The sequence below is a fragment of the Phacochoerus africanus genome, chromosome 2 (assembly GCF_016906955.1).
Source record: "Phacochoerus africanus isolate WHEZ1 chromosome 2, ROS_Pafr_v1, whole genome shotgun sequence".
NCBI lineage: Eukaryota > Metazoa > Chordata > Mammalia > Artiodactyla > Suidae > Phacochoerus > Phacochoerus africanus.
The window spans coordinates 115,632,356-115,659,754 of NC_062545.1; the positions used below are offsets into that span (position 1 = coordinate 115,632,356).

The window sequence follows — 27,399 nt, forward strand, 5'->3', positions numbered from 1 at the left end:
CGGGCATGGTTAAAAAAAAAAAAAGTAGCTTCCCTTGTCCATTTTTCATAGGCGATATATAAACGAGGAAGAAAGTGGTAGGCTGCTAATATTTGTAGCAATCCCCACTTTTGGCCATACTTGGTAACATGGTGAGAGATGTGGATTTGAGAGTAGAAGGTCTGAGACCACTTCTGCCTTGGCTAAGTTGTAATGTTTCTACATCAGGGATAATGAAACTTGTGGTTCCAACCTCACAAGGTCATGAGAATGAAGGATGGTAAATGTCCAAACATGCTTAAGCTGTAAAAGGGCTCATGTGAACCCCAGGCTAGGATGTCAAGTGGGTGAGTGTGTTTGTGGAATATAGGGATTTTTAGGAGACTTGGGAGCCCAAGCAGTTCTGCTTCCTGACCTCAGAGTAGGACATACCTCACTGCCCAGGGCCTGGGGTGGGGTGGGGGAAGCAAGCAGCCACCTGCAGAAGGAAAGTTCTGGCTGGTCAAGACTCTCCTCGAAGGCAAAGAGGAGGGCTGAGGTGCCACTTAAAATGGTTTATGGGTGTCAGGGTGGAAGAAATTTTCCTTCACCCTTATAGGTTTTCCTGGTTGGTCTAACAAATAAACTGACATGAGACAGATTAACTGGAGAAAAATAAAACAAAAGTTTAATAACATGTGTACATGGGAGAGACACAGGAAAACTAACTATCCAAAATGGCCAAAGCCCTCACCTTAAATCCCAGCTTCAGCTAGAGACAGAAGAGGGTATTGGAGGTAGTGGTTTGAGACCTTGAAGGGGAGGAAGGCATTTCACATGAAGATGGAAAAGCAAATGTTTAGTAAACAAACATTTGCTGGATCACGAGATGACGGGACACAGGGTGGACTCTGATCTCCAGGCCCTGCTGGGCTTCCCCACCACACTTAGCCCATAATCTTTGCAGAGATCTCATGTAAGAGCTCTATTTTGGAAACAGGCCCTCTATCTAAATTCTTTTAGGAAATTATGGAGAAGGTCAAACTTTCTTCCTGAGTCTTTTGGGCTTCAATTGTTTTCAGATTGAAATAATCTGCATGCCAAAGAGACATTTGAGGGAGGGGGGCAAATTTTATTCCTCTACATGGGCTTGAGGGAGGAAGCCAAAATAATGTATGGGCTACCTCACAAAAATAATAGCCAGACTTTGGAGGTCAGGGTCAAGGGCAGCTGGGATCTGGTGGCCCTCAGGAGAGTGGAGGGCTATTGCAGTGAAGGGACCTCACCCTTGTACCCTTACTTTATCCCCAGATAAAGCCTGGGATATTTAGTTATTAACATAACGAATTAATATTACAATGAAGCCTGCTTTAGATGTCTCTCTGGTTCTCTTTGCTGGCCCTTTCTGTCTTCACTGTGGCATCCTGTCCTGACTGACTGAGTTCTGAGTCCTTGAACTCCCTTCAAAATCCCCCCACCTCCATGCCCAGGGAAATTCCCTGTTTGGGTCACCTATCTCACTGGAGACTCCTGAGGAGAGACATCTGGGTATACAGGTGAGATCCTCCAAACTGTGTATGAATGGGAAAGAGAAGACCTCATGGGGCTGAGCCCTGGGAGTTCCAACATTTACAAGTCAGGAGGAGGAGGAGGGACCTTTCTGCCTTTGCCAAATTATTTCTTAAGAATAAGTTCTTAGTGGTAACATTTCTGGCTAGAGGTGGGAACAATATGGCTGTAAATAAATGTATGAGGCAATTTCCAGGCAACTTCACCATCATTGGATATTGACATTCAATTTTGTGTGTGCATGTGGCTCTTTTAGAATATGTAAATTTTCATCTTCTGACTGCTTTCATTTGCATTTCTTTGATTTCTAGTGAGAATTAACATTTTCCCACTGTTTCTCTACTAATTGTATTTCCCTTATGGGAATAGGCCTGCCTTTTACCTATTTATCTTTTGGAATCTTGACATTTATTTTACAAATTTGAATTAGCTATTTTTGATAGATCTTAGTTCTTTGTAATGTTTGATAAAAATATTTTCCCTTTTAAAAAAAATCTTTAGTAATGCTAATTTTTATAGTGAAATCATTTAAATAGCCTCAAAGCTGAGAAAGTTAAAATTCCCCCAGAGAGGTGATAAACACTTTTTCAATTTTCTGCAAGTTCTTCCATAATTAGATTTTATATTTAAATCTTTAATCAACAAAACTTATTTTGGTGAATGTTTTATTTATAATAACTTTTTCTATTTTAAAATCAATAAATGTTTATTATTGAAAAATAAGAACATGAAGAGCAAAAAAAAAAACATGGTGAAAAAGATCAAAAGATAACCACTGTTGACATTTTCCTTTAGGTACCTCCAAATTGTCTTTCCTGGCTATACATTAAAAAAAATTCAACTGCAAACATTCTGTATAAACTCTTTAATAACTTGTCTTAACAACATATTAATGACATGTACCAGTGGTATTAAATATTCTTCTAAAATATTGTTTGAGAGAGTTCCTGTCATGGCTCAGCAGTTAATGAACCCAGCTAGTATCCGTGAAGAGGAGGGTTTGATCCCTGGCCCCACTCAGTGGCTGAAGGATCTAGCGTTGCCATGAACTGTGGCATAGGTCACAGACACACCTCAGATCTTGTGTTGCTGTGGCTGTGGCGTAGGCGCGCAGCTGTAGCTCCAATTCTACCCCTAGCCTGGGAATTTCCATATTGGGTGGGTGTGGCTGTAAAAAGCAAAAAAACAAAAAATAAAATAAAACAAAATATTGTTTGAAACAGCTGTGGTGCAGTGTATCCTATAGATGTGCCATAATTGGCTTAATTCCCTATTGTTTTGTAACTCTTGTGTATCTAAGATATCACCGTTATTAACAATGCTGTTATAACATGCTTAAGCATAAATTTGGTTCCCATTTCTGGTCACTTCCTTTGCTTAAATTTCTTAAAGTGGAATTGCTGAGGCAAATGTTATATGTACATATACTTTTTGCCTTTCCATATATACAGCTATGCTAAGTAAATTGATATCATTTTAAGTCCTCATCAACAATGAATAGATGTGCTCACTCCTCCCACCCACTCTTCCCCTTGTTAATATTAGCTATTAACATTTTTGAAGTTTCATGCTCAATTGATAATCCAAAATATTTTATGTATATTTTAATTTTTTTCCACTAGTGAGTTAAAGTTGTATTTACCTCACCTCCATTTTTTTGCCTATTTTCTTTATGAATTATCTGTTAATGATGGTTATGAATTTTATATAGTAGTTTTACATAATTTATATATTTTTAAAATTAGGGTGCTCATTCAAAATTTTTAATAGTCTCAAACACAGTATAAGGAATATTTGTGAATACCATCTTGCTACCCATCTCTATCAAATCCTAATATTTTGCCATATATGCTTCCTATTTTTGTTAAGAAATAGAATACCTGTATACCTATTACCTCTTCCCTAACCTAATTTTATTTTCTCCTCCTCAGAGGCAACTCATCCTGAGCTGGTGACTGTGGTTCTCATCTATGTTTGTATATGTTAGCAACAGAGGTATGTAGTTATAGATATATAGCATTATTTTGCATGTTTACAAATTATTATACTTATCTGCCACTTTATTTTTCATTCAGCATTATATTTTTGAGATTTTTGTTGATAAAACTGCTTGAAATTTTCCTACTGTATATCACAGTTTGTTCATTCCGTTGATCAATATTTGTGTGGTTTACTTTTTTGGTGTTTGCTTTTATAAACAATGTTGCCATGGTCTTGCACCATTCATGCACTTCTAGTGTTTACTCCTAGAAGGGAAATTGCTGAGTTGTGAGATATATATCTCTTCAATGTTGCTAGATGTTGAAAGTTTAGTCTCCAAAATGGTTCTACCAATGAATACATCTTCAACAAAATGTGAATCTTTCTCCAATATTTCCACATCATCACCAGCACTTGATAGTGCCAGGTTTTTATTTCATTCTTATCAGTTTGATGGATGTAAAATGGTGTCTCATCACTTTAATTTTCATCTTTCTGATTACTGATAAGGTTGAACATTTTGTATGTGCTGTTGGTCATTTAGATTTCCTCTGCTCTACATTGCTTGTTCATATCTTTTGCCCATCTTTCTATTAGTTCATTAGCTTTTCAGTAAGAAAAATATCTTCTCCCAATTTGCATTGTCCTTTCACATGGCTTATGATATCTTATGTTGAACAGCATTTAAAATTTTAATGTAGTCAGATTCATCAGTATTTTGCTTCAGGAACATCCTGTAGAGGAAGTAAAACTTTACCTTTATACTCTTAGGGTTTTTTGGCTGGGCCTGAGAATTAAACTGACACAAGACAGACTAACAAGACAAAAGCATACAAATTTATCTAAGACATGGGAGCCCTCATAAGGAAATAAAAACGCAAAGAAATGGTGAAGCTTACATGTTTTTATATCTGGTTGAGCCAAGAAAGAGGCAATTGTGGAAAATAACTAAATTATGTAGAGAGGCTAAAGGAAGATAAAAATTATTTTAACAGGGTCTGTTGGTACAGAATTCTCTTGGCTTCGAGTCCCCATTGAAAAATGTTTCTTTTCTCCTGATACTGGGAGAGCATCTTCCACATGGGAATTTCTATCTTCTTTTAAGAGGAAAGGAGGAGATAAGAATGCCCTTCTCGCATCTGCTCTTTTTCAAGTGCTTGCAACTCAAAACAATCCTTAGGCCAAAGTGGCATATTTTAGGGATAGTGTATTCTGTCACCCTGCAACCCTTAGTGTCTTCATTTCTTCCATTTTCCTTTTAAGTCTCACCAGAAAAAAAAAAAAAAAAAAAAAGGCAGCAGTTCTTTTATAAAAGATATTTTGTGATTCATCATAATTTTTCACATTCCTAGAATTTACCTTCATCGGCCCAAACACTTTTGTTTACAGCTGCATATTGTAAGCTCAGTTACAAATGATTTTTCTGCCTATGCTCATTGTGACTGACATGGTGAAGTGATCAGTATAAATTAGCACGCAGGTATGTGATATGCACAAGCCATTCCTGCCTTGCATTCCCTTAGTAGATGTTGCTAATTGCCTGCATTAATTTCTTTATTCATATGTATTCCCATCTATTCACTTATTCACTTATCCAACAACTATTTTTGGAAAATCTGCTGTATGCCTGAGTCTGCTTCTAATTTTTCCCAACCAGTTATATTGGAATTGGCACTTGGGCATATTTACCATTTAAGCCTGTATGTTTATGCGTATGTGTGCACGTGTATGGTAATTTTCACAGATCTGTGAATGAGGATGATGCTTATCTCTTAGAATGACTTGGGTATCAGGTCTTATTTCTCCGTGATTTGGAACTGACTGTGTAGTATGGAAAAATCTGTTTCTTGAATTCATAGAAGTATTATTCAGTAAACTTCTTTAGGTCATATTTCTTTAACAACTTCCTTAATATCATTCTCCATTGTTATTTTGATGTTTTTTTGTATCTTGTTTTGCCAATTTTATACTTCATATTTTGCATTGTCCATTTGGCTAAATATTTCAAATCGATGACCATAAATTGTGCATTACAATTATTTACATTTAAAAATCATTTATGTCAATTTTTTAAAATTGTGCATTACAATTACTTACATTTAAAAATCATTTATGTCAATTTTTTTATTTTGTTTTGTTTTGGACTTTTTAGGGCCACAGCTGCAGCACATGGAAGTTCCCAAGCTAGGGGTTGAATGAGAGCTGCAGCTCCTGGCCCACACCACAGCCACAGTCATGCCAGATCCCAGCCACATCTGCAACCTACACTGCAGCTCATGGTAACACCAGATCCTCAACCTACTGAGTGAGGCCAAGGATTGAACCCATGTCCTCATGGATACTAGTTGAGTTTGTTACCACTGAGCCACAAAGAGAACTCCTGTCAATTATTAAATCACCAGTCCTTTTAAAATTTTGTGGATTTATACTTTTTATTTATTACATTCCCAAGACTATAAATATTTCTATTTTATACTCTTTTTAGAGAAAGAGGCGTTAAATTTATTATTTTCATCAGTTTTCTAGTTTATTTCTGTCTTTCTTTACTCTTTGCTTTCTCTTTTTTCTTATGTTGACACTTTTCATAAGATTTTAAATTAGTGCTTTGTTCACTTATCTCTTTTTCTCCCTTCTTTTTTTTTTTTTTTGTCTTTTTTAGGGCCATACCTGTGGCATATGGAAGTTCCCAGGCCTATACAAGAGCCACAGAAATGTAGGATCTGAACCGCACTTGTGACCTACACCACAGCTCACAGCAACTCCAGATTTTAAACCCACTGAGTGAGGCTGGGGATCAAACTCGCATCCTCATGGATACTAGTTGGGTTTGTTACCACTGAGCTACGATGGGAACTTATCTTTTATTTCTGAAAGTCCATAGATCTATACCTTTGCCTCTGAACCTTGATTTGTTCACACCCCTCTCACTTTTAATAGGTAGTATTTTCAATTTTATAATATTTCAGAAATTTTTATCATGTTCTTAATTTTCTACTTGACTCTGTTGCTATTGTTAGAAGTTGTCAGTCATCTATTTGTTTGTTTTTTTGTAAATTTTTATTTGTATATAATTTTAAACCTGTAGAAATATTAAAAACTAGTATGAAGAACTCCTGTACGACCTTTATCCAGATTTACATGTTTATATTTTTTTTGGTTTCTCCTTTTCCCTGATTGCTTTATTATCATTCTCTGTATATAAATTTTTTTCTGAAGAACTTGAGAATATAGAATATATACCACTTACAGATGTACGTACATACCTAAATACTTCAATGTGTATTTCCTAAGACAGACATTTTCGCTTATAAAAAATCAGGAAATTTAACAGTTAAGAAAATTGGGAAATTTCATATTGATACAATATGATTTTCTTTCTTTCTTTTTCTTTCTTCTTTCTTTTCTTTCTTTCTTTCTTTCTAGCCATCAGCCTACACCACAGCCACAGCAATGCCAGATCCTTAACCCACCTAGTGAGGCCAGGGATCAAACCTGCATCCTCATAGATACTAGACAAATTCATTTCCACTGAGTCACAGCAGGAACCACTGATTTTCTAATTCCATAGTCCATATTAAATTGTCAGTTATCTCAATAGTGTTTTATGTAATACTATAGTTATATTATATATAATAAATATAAATTTATATATTCTATATTTAAATTAATATTTAATAACACATTTATATTTTATTTATAATATATATTATATGTGTGTATATATACATATAGAGAGAGACAGCAAGAAACTAAGAGTATTCTAGAATTTACGGTAATGAAGATGACAGTGGCAACAATTGAAATGGGTACATGTTTACAGTAACTACTACAGAGAGGGCACTCAATATATTTAGCATTATTTTCTTCTTGTACTATGATCTAAAGAAGTTCATATTTATTTCATAATGATTTTTATTTTGAACTTACTATATTATACAAAGTAGAAAAATAAAGCAAAATAATAAAAATCACCCCAAATTTCAGAGCCTAGAAACATTCATTGTTAGCATTTAGATTTATATTTTCTAGGTTTGTGCTTTCAACCAACAAAAATTCTGGATATACTATGCAATGTATAGTCTTAGTCTTCATTTAAGTCTTGGTATTGTATTATTTTTACATACTTTATATGTAGCTATTAAATTTACAGCTAATTTTATAAGAACTTTACAAAGTAGAGCTACATTTTTAGATGTACAGTCCAAGGTTCAGAGAGGTTCAATAAATTTCCTGGATCACACAGCAGTAAGGGATGGAGTTATAATCCCAATCCTGGACTGTCTGCCTCCAAGGCTATAGAACAGATCACTATTTTGCCCAAAGCACCTTTCATTGTTTTTACTTATATGGTTAACATTTAGTTTTATTGCATTGTGGTGAGAATATATATGTATATAATTTTCCCCTTGATTTATTTTTGGGAACTTATTTGAGAGTTAGTGTATATGTACCAATGCCGTTGAAAAAAAATGTATAGTCTATGTTATTATTAAGTTCTATATGTCTGCTTGTTCTAACACATTAATTGTATAGCATTCATAACCTCCATGTTATTTTTCAGACTTATATCTCTTTTCGTCAGATCTTCAGTGTGTTCTAAATGTCTATTTAAGTTTGCCTGTTTAATTTTTAAGACTGTCTAATTTTTATCTTAGCCCAATAATGAATTAACACCTCCCATTATAATAGTTTGTTTTTTACTTTTTCTCTTTGATTTCTCACTTTGGTAATCTATGTCTTTACTGTGGGTTTTATATTTTTCATCATAGTCAGGAGCCACCTAGCATCCTCCCTCCACCTTTTATATGAAATCAACTTTACCAATTGTTTTCTTTTTGTTGTATGAGTTTCCTTGATAAGACATTTTATTTTTAGCATTCTGCATCTTTTGGTTACAGGCACCTATCTGTAAGCAACAAACATGTTGTTGGGTCTTATGTTTTAATTCAATATAGGAATTTTTAAAGAAATGAATGGCCTAGTTATATGGAGTCCTTTGGGATGCAGATAACAGTGATACGAGATGGGCTCTTGGCTCCAAGCTGTGAACTTTCTGATTAGTTACATAATGATTCTGTGAGGAGGCTACCAGTATCCTTATCTGTAAAATTGTGTTGCTAAGAGAACCAACTTTTTAGAGTTGTTGTGAAGAGTAAATAAGGTCAAGAACACTCAGAAATAGAAGTATATTAAAGCCTATTAAATTATTATATATAGAATGTAATTGTCATCATTTGCTATTATAGACATCATGCCTGAAAATCTCTTTCACAGCAAGTTTCTTGGCAATAGCATATACAGCAAGTTTTTAAAACAAAGATCTATGTTCAAAACGGGTGTAGCCAGCTCCAATCTTTTCTCTAACCGTGTCGCAAACTCTTCTCTGAGATAACGGGAATAACTTACAATAAAATGGCTGAGACGCAGTGGTCCAACGCCCCTTACGTGTTCCCAGGTTTCAGTTCAACTTGTCCGTCTCTGCTTCTGGATGCACTGTGGCGTTTCACAACTTGACTGAAATTCAGCCCTGTCAGGAATCACTGCTTTGCTTTCTATTTAATTAAGTCAGTGTTTAGGTTGTACAAATAAGTTGTTTGCTCCCATAATGGACATTGAAACAGAAGCCTTAGCTGGCCTGGCTCTTCTCCTCAGGCGTGGAAAAACTGAAACTAAGAAAAACAAGCAAAGCAGTGCTGGGTTTTCTACTTCCTGGATAGGGTAACTTGCGCATCCAATGAAGGCCATCTGGTGGTTTCCCAGATGTGAGTACTGATTCTCAGCCTGTGGTTCTCCTTCCAGCTCTCCTCCAGCCCTTGCACAGCTGGAACCTCTATGTCAGTTACAGCTGCTAGGAATTGAAAGCAAATTCTTACTCATTTCTGTTCCAAAGGATCAAAGAGGAGCAGAGACAGAAGCTAAGAAAGTCTGAGGTTTAAACTAGAGCCCATTTTTCACTTTCCAAAATGGTCTTGGTGTTTTCAGATCCAGATAACCTTAAATCAGACACCGCTGGGTTAGCAGACTGAGGAATAAATATCCCACAATATTATAATCTGATGAACTCCAGAATAACATGGTTTATTTTTAGTTGCAGGAGCTCCAACTCTCTGATGTCTTCTGTTTGATCAGTCAGAGGAGGATATGGGGCCATTTCCCACCTAATGCGACAGAACGGTTTTCTTAAACTTCTCTGATGATAATCATCATCTCATCTCTTGTTAAACACATGTTTCCAAATCCCGCCCTGGAGATTTTGACTCAGTGTATCTAGGATAAGGCCTCAGATTTGTGTTAACATGGAAAATGCTCGGGAAAATATCAGAGGAGACTGAGGGGATAGTCTGTTTTTAGAGTCAGGCAGCTCTGGGCTGAAATCCCGGGTCTTTCAAGTACCAGTTATGTATGCGGTCTTGCACAAATTACTTAACCTTTCTTCACCCCATCTGAAAAAAGGTGGAGATAAAAATGCCAAAGAGTTGTTGAGAGGATTAAAGGGACTAAAGCCCTTTATAGCATCCACTTCTCTGGGTGCTGCTAATCATCCACTTGGGTTAATTTGAAGATTATCTGCAAACTTATTTAGCACACAAGCATAGCGGTTGTTTTTTTGTTTGTTTGTTTGTTTTTACTTATCTTTTCCACTTATTCAAAAGGTACTTATAAAGCGTTTATTTTGTGTGAGAAACTGGGTTTCCCAGAACCCACTAAGCACCTCCCTGATGGTAAAGAGTGTGTCTGCATGGCTCACCCCAGGCTTTCGAAGGAACTGCCTGAATTTCTTGTGTGGGTGGCTTTGTGTGGCAGGCTCCTAATTACTCAGGGGCTCCCAGAGTTTTGGACTGTCATGGTTCAATGTATCAGAAATTACAATTTTATGTATATGTGTGTGTGTATACATTTTTGCAAATGTATGTATAAATATATATATTTTTTCTTCTATAGTTGAGGTAGTTTCCGCAGCTCTATTGAGCTATTATTGATATGTAACATATGTATGTTTAAATTGTACAATGTGATCATTAGGTACATGTATACATTGCAAAATGATCACCACAATAGAGTTGGTTAACATTTCCATCCCTTAACATAATTATATATATATATTTTTTCACATGTGGTGATAACATTTAAGATCTACTTCTTCTTTAAAACTTTCCATATATAAGACAGTGTTTTGTTTTGTTTTGTTCTGTCTTTTGTCTTTTCTAGGCCGCACCTGCGGCATATGGAAGTTCCCAGGCTAAGGGGTCCAGTAGGAGCTGTAGCCGCCGGCCTACACCAGAGCCACAGCAACGCCAGATCTGAGCTGTGTCTGCGACGTACACCACAGCTCACAGTAACACCAGATCCTTAACCCACTGAGCGAGGCCAGGGATTGAACCTGCAACCTCATGGTTCCTAGTCGGATTCGTTAACCACTGAGCCACAATGGGAACTCCGATAGTGTTGTTAATTATAGTCACCATGCTGAGCAATAGATCCCCACATCTTATTTATCCTTTACTTAGGAGTTTTGTGCCCTTTGACCAACATCTAAAAATACGGAGTACTTCACGAATTTGCATATCATCCTTAAGCAGGGGCCATGCTAATCTTCTCTGTATCTTTCCAATTTTTATTTTTTCTTTTAGGACCCCACTGGCAGCATACCAAAGGTCCCAGGCTAGAGGTCGAATAGAAACTGCAGCTGCCTGCCTATGCCACAGCCCCCGCAACACCAGATCTGAGCTGCATCTGCAACCTATGCCACAGCTTGTGGTAATGCCAGATCCTTAACTACCTGAGTGAGGCCAGGGATCAAACCCTGCATCCTCATGAATACTAGTCAGATTGTTAACCCATTGAGCCACAATGGAAACTTGTATCTTTCCAGTTTTAGTATATATTCTGCTGAATCCTGCACTAAGTACCTATATTTTTTTCTTCAACAGAAAATACATGTTTAAGTTATTCCATATGATTTTTAACACAGAATATGTTCTAGGCACTTTGCTTGATGCAGTTGTCCCTTTCTGACCAGAAAAATCTTTGTATTTTTTTTTTCCATTCTAACAGCAAAAGATCCAATGGATTTCTGAGGAATATACTTATACTGTCTTTACATTCAGTCTTGCTATAAAATAATTTAAGATACTTTTATAGGTATAAGCAATGCAAGACTTATTAAAAAGATAATTTAGGTAGGGAAGAGAAGGATGGGAAAAAGAAGGCGAATTCACGATTGAGGTTACATACCAAATAGGTGTTGTACTATCCTTTTCACTTCCCAGTCATGGGCTAGATAGTTGCTCTGAACTCTCAAGCAGTCACAGCAAACCCTCTGCAGATGAAAGATGAAGGGCGTGACTCTCAAGCCAGTTATTAGGATGCTTGTCTACATGAGCCCTGCACACTCTTTTCACTTTTTCACTAACCCAAGACTTTATGTCTTAACATTAGGGTCATTAAGAACCTACAGAAGGGTCATGAAGTACCATGGAAAACTGTGTGTTCTCCAACATTCCAGCCAAATACAAAATTAATCAGGGAATAAGGAAGCCTCCTGCTGTGGAGTTGATGATAGTGAGCAAGAAGAGCTGGGCCAAGGATCAGCTAATTCTCTGGTTCAGAAGTCATAACCATGGCAACACTAGTGATGGCAGCCCTACTCCTATGAACAGTGACACCTTTACGAGGCACCAGGGAGTTCCCATCATGGCTCAGTGGTAGCAAAACTGACTAGTATCCATGAGGATGCAGGTTCGATCCCTGGCCCCACTCAGTGGGCTAAGGATCTGATGTTGCCTGAGCTGTGGTGTAGGTCCAGTTGCGGCTCTGATCTGGTGTTGCTGTGGCTGTGTTGTAGGCTGGCAGCTGTGGCTCTGATTCAACCCCTGGCTTGGGGATTGCATGTGGGTGTGGCCCTAAAAAAAAAAAAAAGGGACCAGGAAAGAGAGGAGCCTGTTGTACTTCTGGGCTAGGCTCTTGGTTAGGGAAATTTATGTAATTTTGGTGCAGAATCACTGGAAAAAAAAAAAAAAAAACTAAACAGACTCTTTCATGTTAACCTTGCAAACCCAAATCTCCCAAGTAAAGGCAAGAGTCCAGACTCACAGCCCAGCTGAGGCCAGGTGTGTCTCTTGTAGAGGAAACCTGTAGCCTGCTTCAGATTTGCCTTTTATTCTCTTTACTTTCTAGTAACAGTGCTGCGCAGAACTTTCAACAAGAAAAGCCCAGAGGAGGATGGTTGCTTTTGAAGCCACCACTCTTGTCTGCCTCATTCATTTCAAACAGAGATACTTCTCAAAGAGATGAAGGCCCGTGTACAAACAACAATGCCCACTGCATTCCCTTGCCACCAGCTGTGATGTGGTGGCTTTTGATTCTGCACAGAAGCTGCCTTGTTTCAGAAACTGATTGATGGTTCTTCTGAATGAAGGAGGCAACAAGAACAAATAAGCAGAGTTCCTGGTAAGGCAAGGTACTTCAAGAGAATGGGCTTGAGAGCACTTAAAATAAAAGGTGAACACAAGCCTCCATGAAAGTAAAGCATTGAGCTGCTTTCTCCTGGTTGAGAATGTGCAGTTCTTAAGGATCTCCACGTGTTGGTGCAAAGACATAAGCTCCTTGGAGACATCTGACTTGGTATTTCAGACTTTTTAGTGGAGGTTAAAAAAAAAAGTTAAATCCAAATAGATGTCATAAAACAGAGAAAACCAATTGAAATTAAAAAACGTAGGCGGCCTGAGTTGGATTCAAGGCAGTAAAAAGAAAACAATGCATTGAAAGAGCTGGTAATGAGGCATCTTGGCAGAGGGGAGGGCATGTGATTTCTCTTTGGAAAGACAGTGAAAGGCCTGCAAAGGCTTATAAACACCATGGGCAGCGTTAGGACCTGCTTTCCATGAACTCAGAGATGGCCTCCTCTTTCCATAAATCCTTGTCTTTCCCTTTTGCCTAACAGATGGAGACAAACCAGGTAAAACTAGCCACGAGAAGCCTAGCTACATTAAATACTTTTATTATAAGAAGCTCTATCAAACTTCCTGGGGGTGAGCATTCTTCAAGAATCTGTGTTGGGGGCACAGTGATGGCTGAGGAGCAGGTGTGGGGGGTAGAGCTGGGGTTTTAGGGGGTTGTGAGGATTGGAGGGGTGGGGGAACGAGTATTCTGGTCATTGGTTCTTACACACCATGTTTTCACAATAATAATAAAAATTTGTCCATCAGCTAGATGGTATTCACCTGTTAACTAAATTAGGGTTCTTATCTCAGGTTCACAAAAAGTGAATCAAATCAGACCCTCTTGGTTTGTCCACCCAGCAGCCATTCTCTCCTTTAACTTTTGCCTGCAGAGCCTCAGTTTTTGTTTTTTGTTTTTGTCTTTTTAGGGTCCCACCTGCGGCATATGGAGGTTCCCAGGCTAGGGGTCGAATTGGAGCTATTGACGCTGGCCTATGCCAGAGCCACAGCAAATGGTATCGGAGCCGCATCTGTGACCTACACCACAGCTCATGGCAACACCAGATCCTTAACCCACTGAGCAAGGCCAGGGATCAAACCCACGTCCTCATGGATAATGGTCGGTTTTGTTAACCTCTGAGCCACGACGGGAACTCCTGCGGAGACTCAGTTTTGATTGGAAATCCTCCTGCCCTTAATGTGATTCAGGAAAGACTGACCATATCCCAAACTCCAAGAATAAACCCTGATTTTTGGTTTGTTTAATGGTCACTAAGTTGGGTAGAATTTTGAGATGGTTTCCAAGATCTTCCCCCTCTGGTGCTCCTCTTGTGATCATGGCAAAAGGCAGATCATCTGGGTGGATCTAATCTAGTTCAGGAAGTCTTTAAAAACACAGAATTGCCTTTAGCTGGTGGAAGAAAATGTTGGAGAGTTTGGAAGAATGAGGAGTCAGTGTCCTGTGTCTGGTGTTGTAGATGGAGGGGCTGTGTGTAAGGAAGGAGGGCCACCTTTGGAGTGCAGAGTGATCCTGTGTGGGCAGCCAGCAAGGGCAAGGAGACCATCGTACAGATGCAAGGAACTGAATTCTGCCAATAATCTGGATGCACTGGAAGCAAATTCTTCCCCAGAATTCCAGATGAGAGCTCAGTGCAGGTAACACCTTGATTTGAGCCTTGTAAAGACCTAAGTCGAGAACTCACTTAGGACTTCCCAGACTTCTGACCCACAGAGCTGTTAGACAAAAAATAGGTATAGAGTTCTTGTGGAATTTCAGTGAGTTTAGAACTCTACACAATGTCAGTGAGGATCCGGGTTTGATCCCTGGCCTCGCTCAATGGATTAAGGATCCAGCGTTGCCTCAAGCTGTGGTATAGATTGCAGATGTGGTTCCGATTCAACCCCTAGACCGGGAACTTCCATATGTTCCAGGTTTGGCCCTAAAAAGAAAGAGGAAAAAAACCACACAGAAACAAGAAAATAGATGGGTATTGTCTTAAGCTGCTAAGCCATGGTAATTTATAATGCAGCAATAGAAAAACCAATAAAGAAACCTATGGGTAGTGTTAAGAAATTCCTTTTTCTGCTCGGGAGGAATTGGTTTTCAGCTCTAACCCTAATCAGGCATCAGCAAGTGATTTCTTTTTCTTTTTTTTTTTTTTATTGAAGTATAGTCATGTACATTGTTGTGATGGATCCTGACTTCTTTTTGTTGTTGTTGTTGCTATTTATTGGGCCACTCCCGCGGCATATGGAGGTTCCCAGGCTAGGGGTCGAATCGGAGCTGTAGCTACCGGCCTACGCCAGAGCCACAGCAACGCGGGATCCGAGCCGCCTCTGCAACCTACACCACAGCTCATGGCAACGCCTGATCATTAACCCACTGAGCAAGGGCAGGGACCGAACCCGCAACCTCATGGTTCCTAGTCGGATTCGTCAACCACTGCGCCACGACAGGAACTCCGCAAGTGATTTCTGAGAGGGACTGGTGATTAGCTGTCCAATGGCCACTCCCAACTTTTACTTTTGTGTCCACACCCTCCCACCCTCCTTATGAAAGTTGTACATACTAGATTCTTGCCTTCCCCCACCCTTGCAGCTGGGAGGTCCTGTTACCTGGATCTGCCTTTCGATAGGGTCTCGTGAGAACATGAGGATAGAGCTGCAGGCCACCATTTTTTAGCCATGAGCTGACAAGCCTAAGGATGGCAGAGTGCAAAGAAGGAAAGATCTTGGTTCTTTTAGTGCAATTTTATTTTTCTTTTGTCACAATTTTGAGCTAAGGTGCCACCTCTGGAATTAATTACTTTCGCATCTCCTTTTACATAAGATAATTCTCTTTACTGATTAAGCCTCTTTTAGTTGGGTTTTCTGTTGTTTGAAACTGGGTGTATCCTTATATATTCTTCCTACTCGAAGAAGTGTTGTAGGCAGTGTGCAGAGACCTCCGGGGTAGAGTGAGTATAGAGGTTGAGGGCCATTCTTTGGGCACAGGTAGGAGAGGGTCTGTGGGTGCCCAGGGGCATGAAGGACAAGTATTCCCTGGGATTCTTTCTCAATGCAGAAAAACTTTATGTGGCTCTGGTCATATGGACCCAGACCATTCATTGTAATCTTGGTGTACCTCAGTTTACTCATCTTCAAAGTAAGGATAACAACACCTATGTCACTTGGGTTTATGAGGACCAGATTTGATTATATAAGGTTAACTTGTTTTGGAAACTTTAGTGAAAGTTTTTTTCTTTTTCTTTAGTCTTTTTGCCATTTCTTGGGCTGCTCCTGCAGCATATGGAGGTTCCCAGCCTAGGGGTCTAATCGGAGCTGTAGCCGCTGGCCTACGCCAGAGCCACAGCAACGCAGGATCCGAGCCACGTCTGCAACCTACACTACAGCTCACGGCAATGCTGGATCCTTAACCCACTGAGCAAGGGCAGAGATCGAACCCTCATCCGATTAGGAAACCTCCTAGTCGGATTCCTTAACCACTGTGCCACGACGGGAACTCCTGTTTTGGAAACTTTAAAAGGAAGCTCTGGTGTAGCATCAAAGCCTCTCTTGGTGCCTGGCACATAGTAGGTATGCTCAATAATGGATATGCTGTGCCTCTTTGTCCACATCAGGGTTGTTTGCATTGCACTGTTAGCTCAGGGGTTGGACTGCCATCTGACTAATTGCTCCACATAGCACATACTCCAAACAACACTTAAAGGAGGATTTTATTAAATGTTTTCTTCTTGGCAGTGATGTATTAGGTGCTGCAGCCTGGATGGAGAATTCGGCTTTTGTTTTCCATGTATTTTCCTCTAAATATGCTGTGATGAGGTGTCTGTTTTGATCAGGGACACTGTCCATTATTCCTCTCCCTTCTCAACTTTCTCTATGATTTAGGGCGTGATGACATCTGTTGGCTTTAACCTATCACTGTTGTATGTGATGCTTTGGCGCCAATCAACAGGGCTGTGTCCAAGGCAGGCTGGCCCCCTGTGAACGCCCAGGCTGCTGCATCAGTCATCCGCCAGGTGACAGGTGGTGCCTTTAAGACATTGTGGAGCAAAAGGAGACAGTCACACCTGGCCTTTTAAAAGCTTCCCTATGCCAGACAAACCAGGAAACTGTTTGTTTCCCTCAGGCTTGTCCCCTCTCATATCAGCCACTTTCCCAATTCCTTATCCGCAGTTCATATCTCATACATCCACTTGTGCATCTCATGGACCCTTGGCCTCTCCCAGCTGGACACCTGGGACCCTGGCTTGCTACTGGTTCTGATACTAAGCTCTCCCTGGTTTTGGTGTTGCCATGCTCCATGCTCCACTGGTTATGAAACACATAGAAACATGACTAAAGATTGACAGGCTGGCGTCTGAGAAAGACTTATTTCAGATTGGTCCCCAAAGGGTGTTAGATTGAAGTAAAGCAGGAGAGGTCAGGTGCTCAGGAGGCAGAAAGCATCAGATGAGAGCGCCTGGAGACACACAATCTGGTTGACTTCACGAGAAACAGAGAAGTTGAACATATGACTTAAGCACCAAGACATATATGTGTAGCACTGATGAATTAGGTGGGAGTGTGTTTAGAGGTCAGTGGCAAGATGGCGTGGATAAAATGGGGAGAAGCAAAGACTGTGTTGATTCCGAGGAACAAAACCAAGGGCTGGAAGCAGTGAGGTTAAGAATGAAGAATGGGCACCAGAGATGAAAAGTGACCATTCTCTCTCTCACGCTTACTCTTCCTGTGACTCACGAACCCTCTGAGCCTTGGTCTCCACATCTGTTGATGGAAACCCTGGCACTTCTGGCCTCGTGGGGTTATTGTACATTTTTATTGATCTAAAACCAACACAACAATAATATAGACAATAGTATAAAAACGTACTGTTCGTTGCATTCCTCCTTGGCATTTTTTATTTCTATGCATTTGACAGAAAGCAGGAGTGTTTCCTAGGCTCTCCATTGTCACTTCTAATCCCCTGAGGCCGTGACGAGTGATAGATATGGCCTTGAGGGGGGACATTCCTTCGACAATAGCAGGGATGGTGACAGCTCCTCACAGGGGGTCATAGGGCATCCCCCACCCCAGTGGGTGGCTCAAAAGTTTAGTCATGAAAAGTACTCAGCTTCTGAAGAGCTGGATTAATGGCAGATGGTCTTAATTTACAGTCACAGGTTGTTTGGGGAAAAAATAATGAGCAGTGAGGAAAATTGGTTTGAAAATAGGTCAGCATCTCCTACATTCTTGGGGGGGAGTCGGGAAGAAACCTAGAAGGTGCCTAATGAAGGCCACTCAGGGTCTGGAGGAACCTGCTGGTCCGGTGGCTCCCCGCTCCCCGTGTTTACACAGGCTTATGCCCTTTGCCACATGACAAGTCTGTCAAATGTTTGCTTCCCTCTCTCTTTCCTCTCCCTTTAAAAGCAATATTTCTGGATCTCTTTGTTTCTCTTCAGCCATTCTCTTTTAGACATAGTCAACTGGACTTTTAATTAATCTTTTTATTTTGAGATAACTGTAGATTCTTGTACAATTTTAAGAAGTAATACGGAGAGATGTTAAGTGCCCTTTACCTGATTTTTCCTAGTGCCCCGCAGCTAGTAAATATTTGCTGAAGAGGTGAACTGACTTCCACAAATGTGAAATTTCCTGCCGTATTTGGGCAGTGCTGTGCTGGGTACTATGAGGTAATAAGGGGGAGCCAGGACAGGAAATACACCTGCCTCCATGTCACTTGCTATGTTCAATGCTGGGCATGGCCCTTTCTTTATGGGCCTTAGCCTCTGCGATGCACACGTCCCATGGGTATCAGCCTCAGTGGGACCACTTGGAGCTTCTCTGTCCCAAGCTTGTTCCAGAAGTGGGCCAGAGCACGTGAACCCTCACCCACCACCCACTTCCCCACGCACACACATGGCATTTCCTAAAGGGAAGCCACCTCTTTAACAGTCACCGTTGGACTAGAACTGTCAAGGTATTCAAAACCAACTCTAGTCAAAGTTCTGGTTTTCCAGCACTGGTATAAAAATATCATTACTTGTTCATCAAAATTGAAAATAACAAGAAAGATAACCTGAGAACTAGGTGAGATTGGGCCAAGTCAGCAATAACCCAGTGATGGAAGCAAACTATTGTAGTGTTATGGACAGTAGCACAGGTGAGCACACACCCTACTCTCCATCTCCCTCTGCAACCCTCCACCCCACATCCCGATTGCTGCCCCCAACCCTCCACCCTCACCCTCACACCTCCTTCCTGCTGCACAAAACTCAGTTGGGTTTCTCCCGTGGCCACTGTGCACAAGGCTGTCCCACACGAGCCCAGATGGCTGCCTCTATGATGGCTCCGTGATGCCTCATTACCCATATTATGTACTAGTATGTGCATCCCATGTTAAATTAACGCTATCGGCTGTGCTGGGGTAATGGATTGGCTAGTTGCTCTCTTTCTGAGCAGTTACTCAAGCTTGCCATCTGGTGAATCTAATAACCAGGTGGTGAACCTAAATAACCTCACTTTGATGGTGTAGCAGGGACCCCAGTTGGTTCTGTTCTAGCCATCTGCAGCCTCTTTCTTTTGGATGGAGAAGTCAAGACAATCAGAGTCATGCTATTTCTTAATGGAGTAAGAAACACTGTTATCAGAAACACTCTCCCTTCACTTAACGCAGAACTCCATTCCCCAGCATCTGCAGTTTAACATACATACCAGAACCAGGAACAAGCCAAAAAGGGTTTTGTGCAGCCAAGATGGCAAGGAAGCTCATGTACTAGGACCCACAGACCTGCCTCAGTGATACCACGGAGGTCATCTGATTTCCAAGAATCCAGTAGATTGGACGCTGCAGAGTAGAGGGCAGGAGAGGGTGTGTCACAGACACATAGTTTGACAAATAATGAGGAATACCTGAAGATGTTGGAAGGATTCAAAGCAGATCCAAGAACTAAAAACACAGCAAATCAGGGTGGTTTCATGAGGGTCAACGTGTGGAATATTATCCGAGAACACCACAGTGCAGCAATGTGGTCTGGAATAATAAACCTGTCATCAGCGCTGTTTGTTGACTGTGATCAGTCAACACCGTTTTAGAGGCAGGGACCCATATCATATATTATGGAGATGTCCACTCTAAATGATCAACATAAAAAGTTGGACACACAGGGCATTGCATACTCAGCTCCTTGAGAAAAATCATGTATCTATGAGTAAAGCGAATTAAAATATTACATAAGGGAGTTCCCATCATGGCTCAGTGGTTAATGAACCTGACGAGTGGGTTCAATCCCTGGCTTTGCTTGGTGGGTTAAGGATCTGGCATTGCCATGAGCTGTGGTGTAGGTCCCAGACATGGCTCGGATCCTGCATTGCTGTGGCTGTGACGTAGGCCAGCAGCTATAGATCCGATTCAACCCTTAGCCTGGGAACCTCCATATGCCATGGGTGTGGCCCTAAAATGACACACACACACAAAATTACATAAGGTTTTTTAAAAAAGACCGCTATTTTCATTATTATAAAATCAGATAGTTTCATTGAAGACAACTTAGAAAAATACATAAGGGAAAAGAAGAAAATGAAATATAGAAGTAAAAAATATATATATCCCCTGCTTCCAAGATAGAGCCAGCGTTAGTGTTTTGTTTTTTCTCTTGTTCTCTCTTCACATGTATTTGTATTCTTATATCCATTCACCGCAGTTGATGCAGTGACTCAAAGGCATCACCAAAGAATTGTGTTTTCTCCGTCTTTTTTCTCTTCTTAGAGGGTCCCCAAATTTTGTCATCTGCCTGCTTATCTATAACTAGTTGGGGTTAATACACAAGAAATTGAATCACATCACTTCATAACTTATATTTACCCCCTAGCATAGGTAAGAAGCTTCTCATGTTAGTAAACCTCTTCAGCCTCATTTCAGTGGCCTTTATTCCATAATGGAGCCATCCAAGGGGTTATGGCAACAGCAATTTTTTTTTTTTATAAGAGCAAATATTGCACAGCAGTATCTGGAAAATAAAACAAAGTGTGATCATCGTGAGAAAGTAGGGCATGGAGACCATCACCAGCCAACTTTGCTACTGTGGCAGCAGAACTGAAAGCTTCAAAGCTGGGCCTTTTTGTCTTCATGAGCCACCCTGGCTGCTGGCCTCTAGTCAGATAGGTAGAACCCTGTATCTGTTAGGATGCCTTTGGTGGTAACAGAGAACTCAACTCAAAGTAGCCAAGTAATAAGAAATACTATTTTATATTATAAAACTCCTGGAGAAAAGGCAGATCCAGGGCTTGTTAATGCAGTGACTCAAAGGCATCACCAAAGATTTGTGTTTTCCCCATTTTTTTTTCTCTCCTTAGAGGGTCCCCAAATTTTGGCAGCTATTCCAATCACCACATGAAGACATGATAATACGCAGAGGCAAAGCAGGGAATGGTCTCTTCTTTGTCTGTCTTTTTAAAAAATTTTTATTTTTAATTGTGACAAAATATACATCACATGAAATTTACTGTCTTGGAGTTCCCATTGTGGCTTAGTAGAAATGAATCTGACTAGTATCCATGAGGTTGCAGGTTCAATCCTTGGCCTTGCTCAGTGGGGTAAGGATCTGGCATTGCCATAAGCCATGGTGTAGGTCACAGACGTGGCTTGGATCTTGCACTGCTGTGGCTGTGGTATAAGCTGACGGCTACAGCTCTGCTTCATCCCCTAGCCTGGGAACCTTCATATGCCAAAGGTACCATCCAAAAAAGACAAAAAAAAAAAAATTTACTGTCTTGAACATCTCTTGGTGTACAGTCCAGTCGTGTTCAGTACATTTGCATTCCCTTGCCCACCCTCCAATTTCTTACTCTCTAAATTTGACTACTTTATGTGCCTCTTATACATGGAGTAATACAGCAGATAGCTTTTTGCGACTGGCTTATTTCACTTACTATAATGTCCTCAAAGTTCATCCATGTTATAGCATGAGTCAGAATTTCCTTCCTTTTGTAGGGCTGAATAATATTCCCTTGTATATATTTACCCCACATTTTGTTCATCTGTTCATCTGTTTATCCATTCATCAGCCCAGTGGACACTTGGGCCACTTCTACCTTTTAGCTCTTGTGAATAATACTGCTGTGAACATGTGTATACAAATGTCTCTTTAAGACTCTGTTTTCAATTTTTTAGGGTATATACCCGGAAGCTCATGGCAATGCTGGATCCCCAATCCACTGAGTGAGGCTGGGGATAGAACCCACATCCTTATGGACAATAGTCAGACTTGTTGCTGCTATGCTACAATGGGAACTCCCTCACATACCTATTTTTAAACTAATCACTGGTTAGAGAAACGGAACCAGGGTTTCTTCTCATAGACCAAGCAGCACATGCCCTGGGGCTGGGAGCAGTGAGCTGCCTCTGAAGCACTCAACTGAGTCAAGTAGGTTGCAGCTTCTGTTGGAAAGGAAGAAACTGGGATGAGTGACTATCACCTTCTGACTTCCCTTGACTTCATCAGGGTATAGAGGAGCCTCTGTATTCACATCCATGTAGTTGTTTCCCCACCTTAATAAGATTGCTTCAAAATAAGATCAATTTGAACACCTTGAGAGTTGGTCATGTAGCTATAAAAAACAAACGACAAAAAATCTCTCACACATAATTACCTCCTTAGATGATAAGTAAAAGAGAGGAAAGAAGTATTGCCCACACACAAAGGAACCTTTAAGGATCTCATCATCTTTCCTCCCAGAGTCGTCTCCCCCAACCCCACTTATTTTCTGGACTTCAAAGAGGACTGAAATGACAGCATCAAATGCCAACTCGTCACTCTCTAAGTCTTCAGCTCTAAGGTGCATACAAATCACCTGGAGATGTTAATATGCAGATTCCCATTCACTAGGTGGGGCGTGGGCATCTGCATTTCTAATCAGCTCCCAGGTAATGCTGATGTAACTGGCCTGAGACCCACACTGAATAGTGGGACTTGACAGGCACATCAGAATTCCCTGGAGCGCTTGTTCACACCCAGCTTGCCAGGCCCTGACACCAGAGTGTCTGATTTAGTAGGTCTGGGCTGAAGCCCAAGAATTTGCATTTCTAGCCACTTCCTCCTAAGTGATGCTGATGCTCATATGGTCCAGGGAGCACTCTGATTAGAATTGACTTAGAGGATAGTTATTGGTGCCACTAGACCAGTTTTGCACCTATAGGCCAATTTGGTCCCTGTTTAAGCTCAGCAAGTTACTTAACCTCTGGACCTCAGTTTCCTTATCTCTAAGTCAGGGATGGTAACACCTCCTACCTTGGACCACTTTTGGGGGGCTCTGTGCATGTTCTGTAACTATAATCATGAGTTGCCCTTCCTTTCAACTAGGTAGGATTGAAATGTGCTCATTTGCTGCTCTTCAGAAAATCTTTGGGGAAGTGAGTTACTCCTCTCCCCAGGTGTATTCAGAGAAACTCTCTTCTTTCACTTATTGTGCCCTGGAACGCAAAACCCTACCCGGATCTACTTTTTTTCACCATGCTGTTGATTCCTCATTAAGCGCGGGGATGCTGGGCACTGCCAGCCTTTAACCTGGTTGCCCAGGAAGTCTTTATAAATAAAGAATGCAGCAAAACGTAATGAGAACACCATCATCTCAGGCTCCAGAATCAAGACCCGTCTCAGTCGGCTTCCCAGGAGGGTCCAGTTTCTGAAATCTCAGTCTGTTACAGAGAGCAGGATCAGAAAGAGCAGCTCCCAGCATCCCACACAACACTCAGTGTGAGTGCTTTAATCATATGCAAGGCTGAAGAAAGGCAGGAAGCCAGCGGACCCCTACAGACAGGCTTTTTACCTGCTTATGCCTTCAGGCTGGGGACAGAGCTTAATGGTTGGAGGACATTTCAGGCACAGCAGCCAGCAAAGCCCAGAGACCAGAGGCAGTAAGGTGTGGGGCATTAGCAGCTGAGGCCCTGAGTGGCCAGGATGCCAGGCGGGGCCCTCTGCAGGGCCAGGTTATTCAGGGACTTGTATGGTATGCTTGGCAGTTCCCACAAATAAACTGAGGGAGGGAGGCTATATTAGGACAATTTTAATTACAAGTAATAGAAAGCTACTTGCTTTAGCTTAAGCTAAATGGGGACTTTAGCTAAGGATTAAGCTATTTCACAGACCCCCAAGGGCAGGTTGAAGCACCTCTCAGGAAGGGGCTGAAGCAGACAAAAAGGCATCCAGACTCATTCTTTCCTCACTGACATCTCCTCCCCTCATGTGAACTTTCTCTGCTTTTACAGTCCACATAGGTTATCAAAAATGTGTATCCCAGGAGTTCCCATTGCAGCTCCATGGGTTTAAGGACCCACTGTTGTTTCTGAGGATGTGGGTTTGATCCCTGGCCTTGCTCATTGAGTTAAGGTTCTGTTGTTGCCCCAAGCTGCAGTGTAGGTCACAGATATGGCTTGGATCAGGTGTTGCCATGGCCGTGGTGTAGACTTTGGCTGCAGCTCTGATTTTGACCCCTTAGCCCGGGAAATTTCATATACTACAGGTGCAGCCGTAGAAAAAAAAGAGTGTGTATACCAAAGCACCCAAGCTGATGTGCTGACAGGTTTTGGATTTAGCCATCACAAGAGATGCTGACTCTTAGTTCCAGTTTCAAATGATTTACAAAGAGCTCTGATTGGCCATCATGGATCAGGTGCTCAGCATTGGACCAGTCAGATGCTGCCAGGGTGGGAAGTAGAGACATATTGTCCAAAATGGCTGCTAGAGCCCTTGGCTGTGGATAAAGTCCAGGCAGTGAAAAGCTTCTTCATGAACCAGATAGACCCTCCAAATGGACTACCTCAGAGGAAGGGCAGAGCAAACTCTAAGGTCCTTTTCCACCTCAGGTGCTCAGATTAGATTCTCATATACAGTACCTGTTCTCTCCCACCCATTGGTGGAGGGAAATGCTAGCACAGAATCTGTTTGTAAGTTTAGGCTGAGAAGATGGGGATTGCCCTCCTAGGGCACAGGTGTATGATCATTTTGGAAACAATATTGAACTCTGGAGAGTGACATCATCCATAAGTAGCAATGAGATCAACTTGGCTACCATTACCTTGCAAGCTGAGAAAATAAATGACAGTAAACTACGAAAAAGTTCTCCCATAGAATATGAAGAAATGCTTCCCTAAAAGTCAGGTTTTTAAACATCAAAGAGCAAATTAGTGAAAATCAAAATATAAGGAAACATCACCCACCCATGATCTCACTCTGTTCTTTTTGTTCCCTCTTTCCTTCCAGCTTCTGTTCACATGCACACAGAATCTTATACAGCTTCAGAGAGTATAAACAACATTTTGTATTCCATGTTATGTAATGAGTAGTTTCCATGCTGCCTTGTCATCTTCTTAACTATCTGTGCTGGTATGCCATCCTTCAAATTAAGTATGTTATACTTTACTTAGCACATAATTAAGGTCTGATTTAAAATTTGAGACTCTGAAGCTTGAAGGAGTCCTAGGAAATCACTGAAGCCAAAAAAAAAAAAAAAAAGAAAGGAAAACCTAGAGGGGAGAATGAGAGTATGAGAGTTCCCCAAGGTCACAGAACTGGTTAATTCGGGATGCAAAGCTAGATTTCATTCATTTTTCCAAATGTATATTTATAATTACCCACTTGATGTCAGGTAGCAATACATGAATTTCATCTTACTTTGATCCCTTTCACCACCTTAAGTGACCTAATTAACGTGTTAGCTAGGAGCCATTCCTTATTTTTCTTAATAGAGGAAGGAGAGCTTTTTCAACTCACTGTCAGGAAAATAGGGGTTGTGGAGCTGAAATGAGTAAGAGCAATTTTAAATCAGACTGGAATCGTGACTGGTAGAGAAGTCAGCGTGCAAAGACATTTATGTTTCCCAGGTTTGGCTTGCTTTCTCAACGCCCTTTGCAAACTCCGCAGGGATTTTAAGCTTTAAGTCTGGTTATAAGCTTATGCAAGCTGTTAGTCACCTTTTTAGATGAAAAGCACCACGGGATTATGCTTGAAAATGTTCTGTGGTTCACTACAGATTCCTTTGGAGTAATTCAGCTATAGTATGATTTTGAGGGAGAAGTGATTGAACAGATACGTTTCAAAACACATTTGCATTTGAAAACAAGGGTTTTATCAGCTAAAAGAACTATTCTTGAAAGGTACACATGCAGGGAAAATTTGGAACAAGCAGAACAATTTAAACATGATAGCTATGACTTGCCCAAAAAGCTTAAAATACTGGAGGCTTTTGAGCACTCAGAATCCTGGACATGGATTGAATCATGTATATCTGGTGTTTTACTTTGGAAAACATTGGAACAGGAAGTCCTGTCCCTGCTGTATCTCCACAGATCATTCCCAAACATTCTAGGCATGCATCAACACAATTGTAAACACACACTTGGCCAGAAAAAACCCAGTGAAGGAGCCTACGTTTTGGTATGGAGAAGAGGGTGGGCTCTGGAGTCAGGCCACATGGGTAGTATCTTGGTTTTTAGTGCATACATGATCTTGACTGGGTCTCAGTTTGCTTCTCTGCAAAATGGGGAGAATATTTTATAATTCATAGAATTGTCTTGAATGGATTGTGTTAAATCATGGGATGTAGCACCTCTCAAACTCAAATGTGGACATGAATCACCTGCAGTAGGGACAAAGAAACACAAATACTATATGATCTCATTTGCAAGTGGAGTCTGAAAATGTCAAACTCAAAGAAGCAGAGAGTAGATGGCTGCCAGGTGCTAGAGGGCAGGGGAGATGAGGATATGTCTGGCAAATGGTACAAACTTCCAGCTATAAGAGAAACATGCTTGGGGAGCTCATTATAGCGTGGTAACTATAGCCAATTCTATACAGCATACTTGAAAATTGCTTCTCTTATCATAACCAAATGGTAATTATGAGAGGTGGAGGAAGTGTTTACTAACCTGATTATGGTAAACATGTATGTATGTTTTTGTATATGGTAAACAGTATAGACATACATCAAATCTTTCCATTGTATACCTTAAACTTACACAGTATTATAGGTCCATTATATCTTAATAAAGCTAGAAAGGAAAAAGGAGAAATAAGATGTAGTAAGTCTGTCTATCTAGATTTCTAACAAGCTCCAGTGATGCCTGCACTGCTGATCTCTGGGCCACGCTTGGAGCAGTGAGGATGTGAAGCACCTGTTCCATGGGCAATATTTAGCGAGCTGATTGTTGTTATCTTTCAAGTAGATTTCTCCTTCTTTTTTTCCTACCACCATTGCCCCCTTTGTTGTTATCTTTCAAGTAGATTTCTCCTTCTTTTTTTCCTACCACCATTGCTCCCTTACACCCAATCCTTTCCTTTTTTTTCTCTTCTTTTTTTTTTGTATTTTTAGGGCTGCATCGCAACATATATAAGTTCTCAGGCTAGGGGTCCAGTTGGAGCTGTAGCTGCTTGCCTACACCACAGCCACAGCAACTGGGGATCTGAGCCATATGGTG

The 27,399-nt window shown here is 40.8% G+C and overlaps 1 protein-coding gene and 1 pseudogene across 4 annotated transcripts in view; both read right to left on the minus strand.

The window, feature by feature from the left end:
- Nucleotides 1-9,181, minus strand: part of LIPC (lipase C, hepatic type) — a 170,635-nt gene extending 161,454 nt beyond the window's left edge. For 2 of the 4 annotated variants that reach the window (XM_047766255.1, XM_047766253.1), the window contains exon 1: nucleotides 8,914-9,181. The gene's annotated coding sequence lies outside the window, so the exon portion shown is untranslated. The remainder of the gene's footprint in view (nucleotides 1-8,913) is intronic. The other 2 variants (XM_047766256.1, XM_047766254.1) reach the window with 1 other exon arrangement.
- A 1,861-nt stretch (nucleotides 9,182-11,042) lies between these two features.
- LOC125121651 (uncharacterized) lies at nucleotides 11,043-11,140 on the minus strand (annotated as a pseudogene).
- Between the last annotated feature and the right edge of the window lie 16,259 nt (nucleotides 11,141-27,399).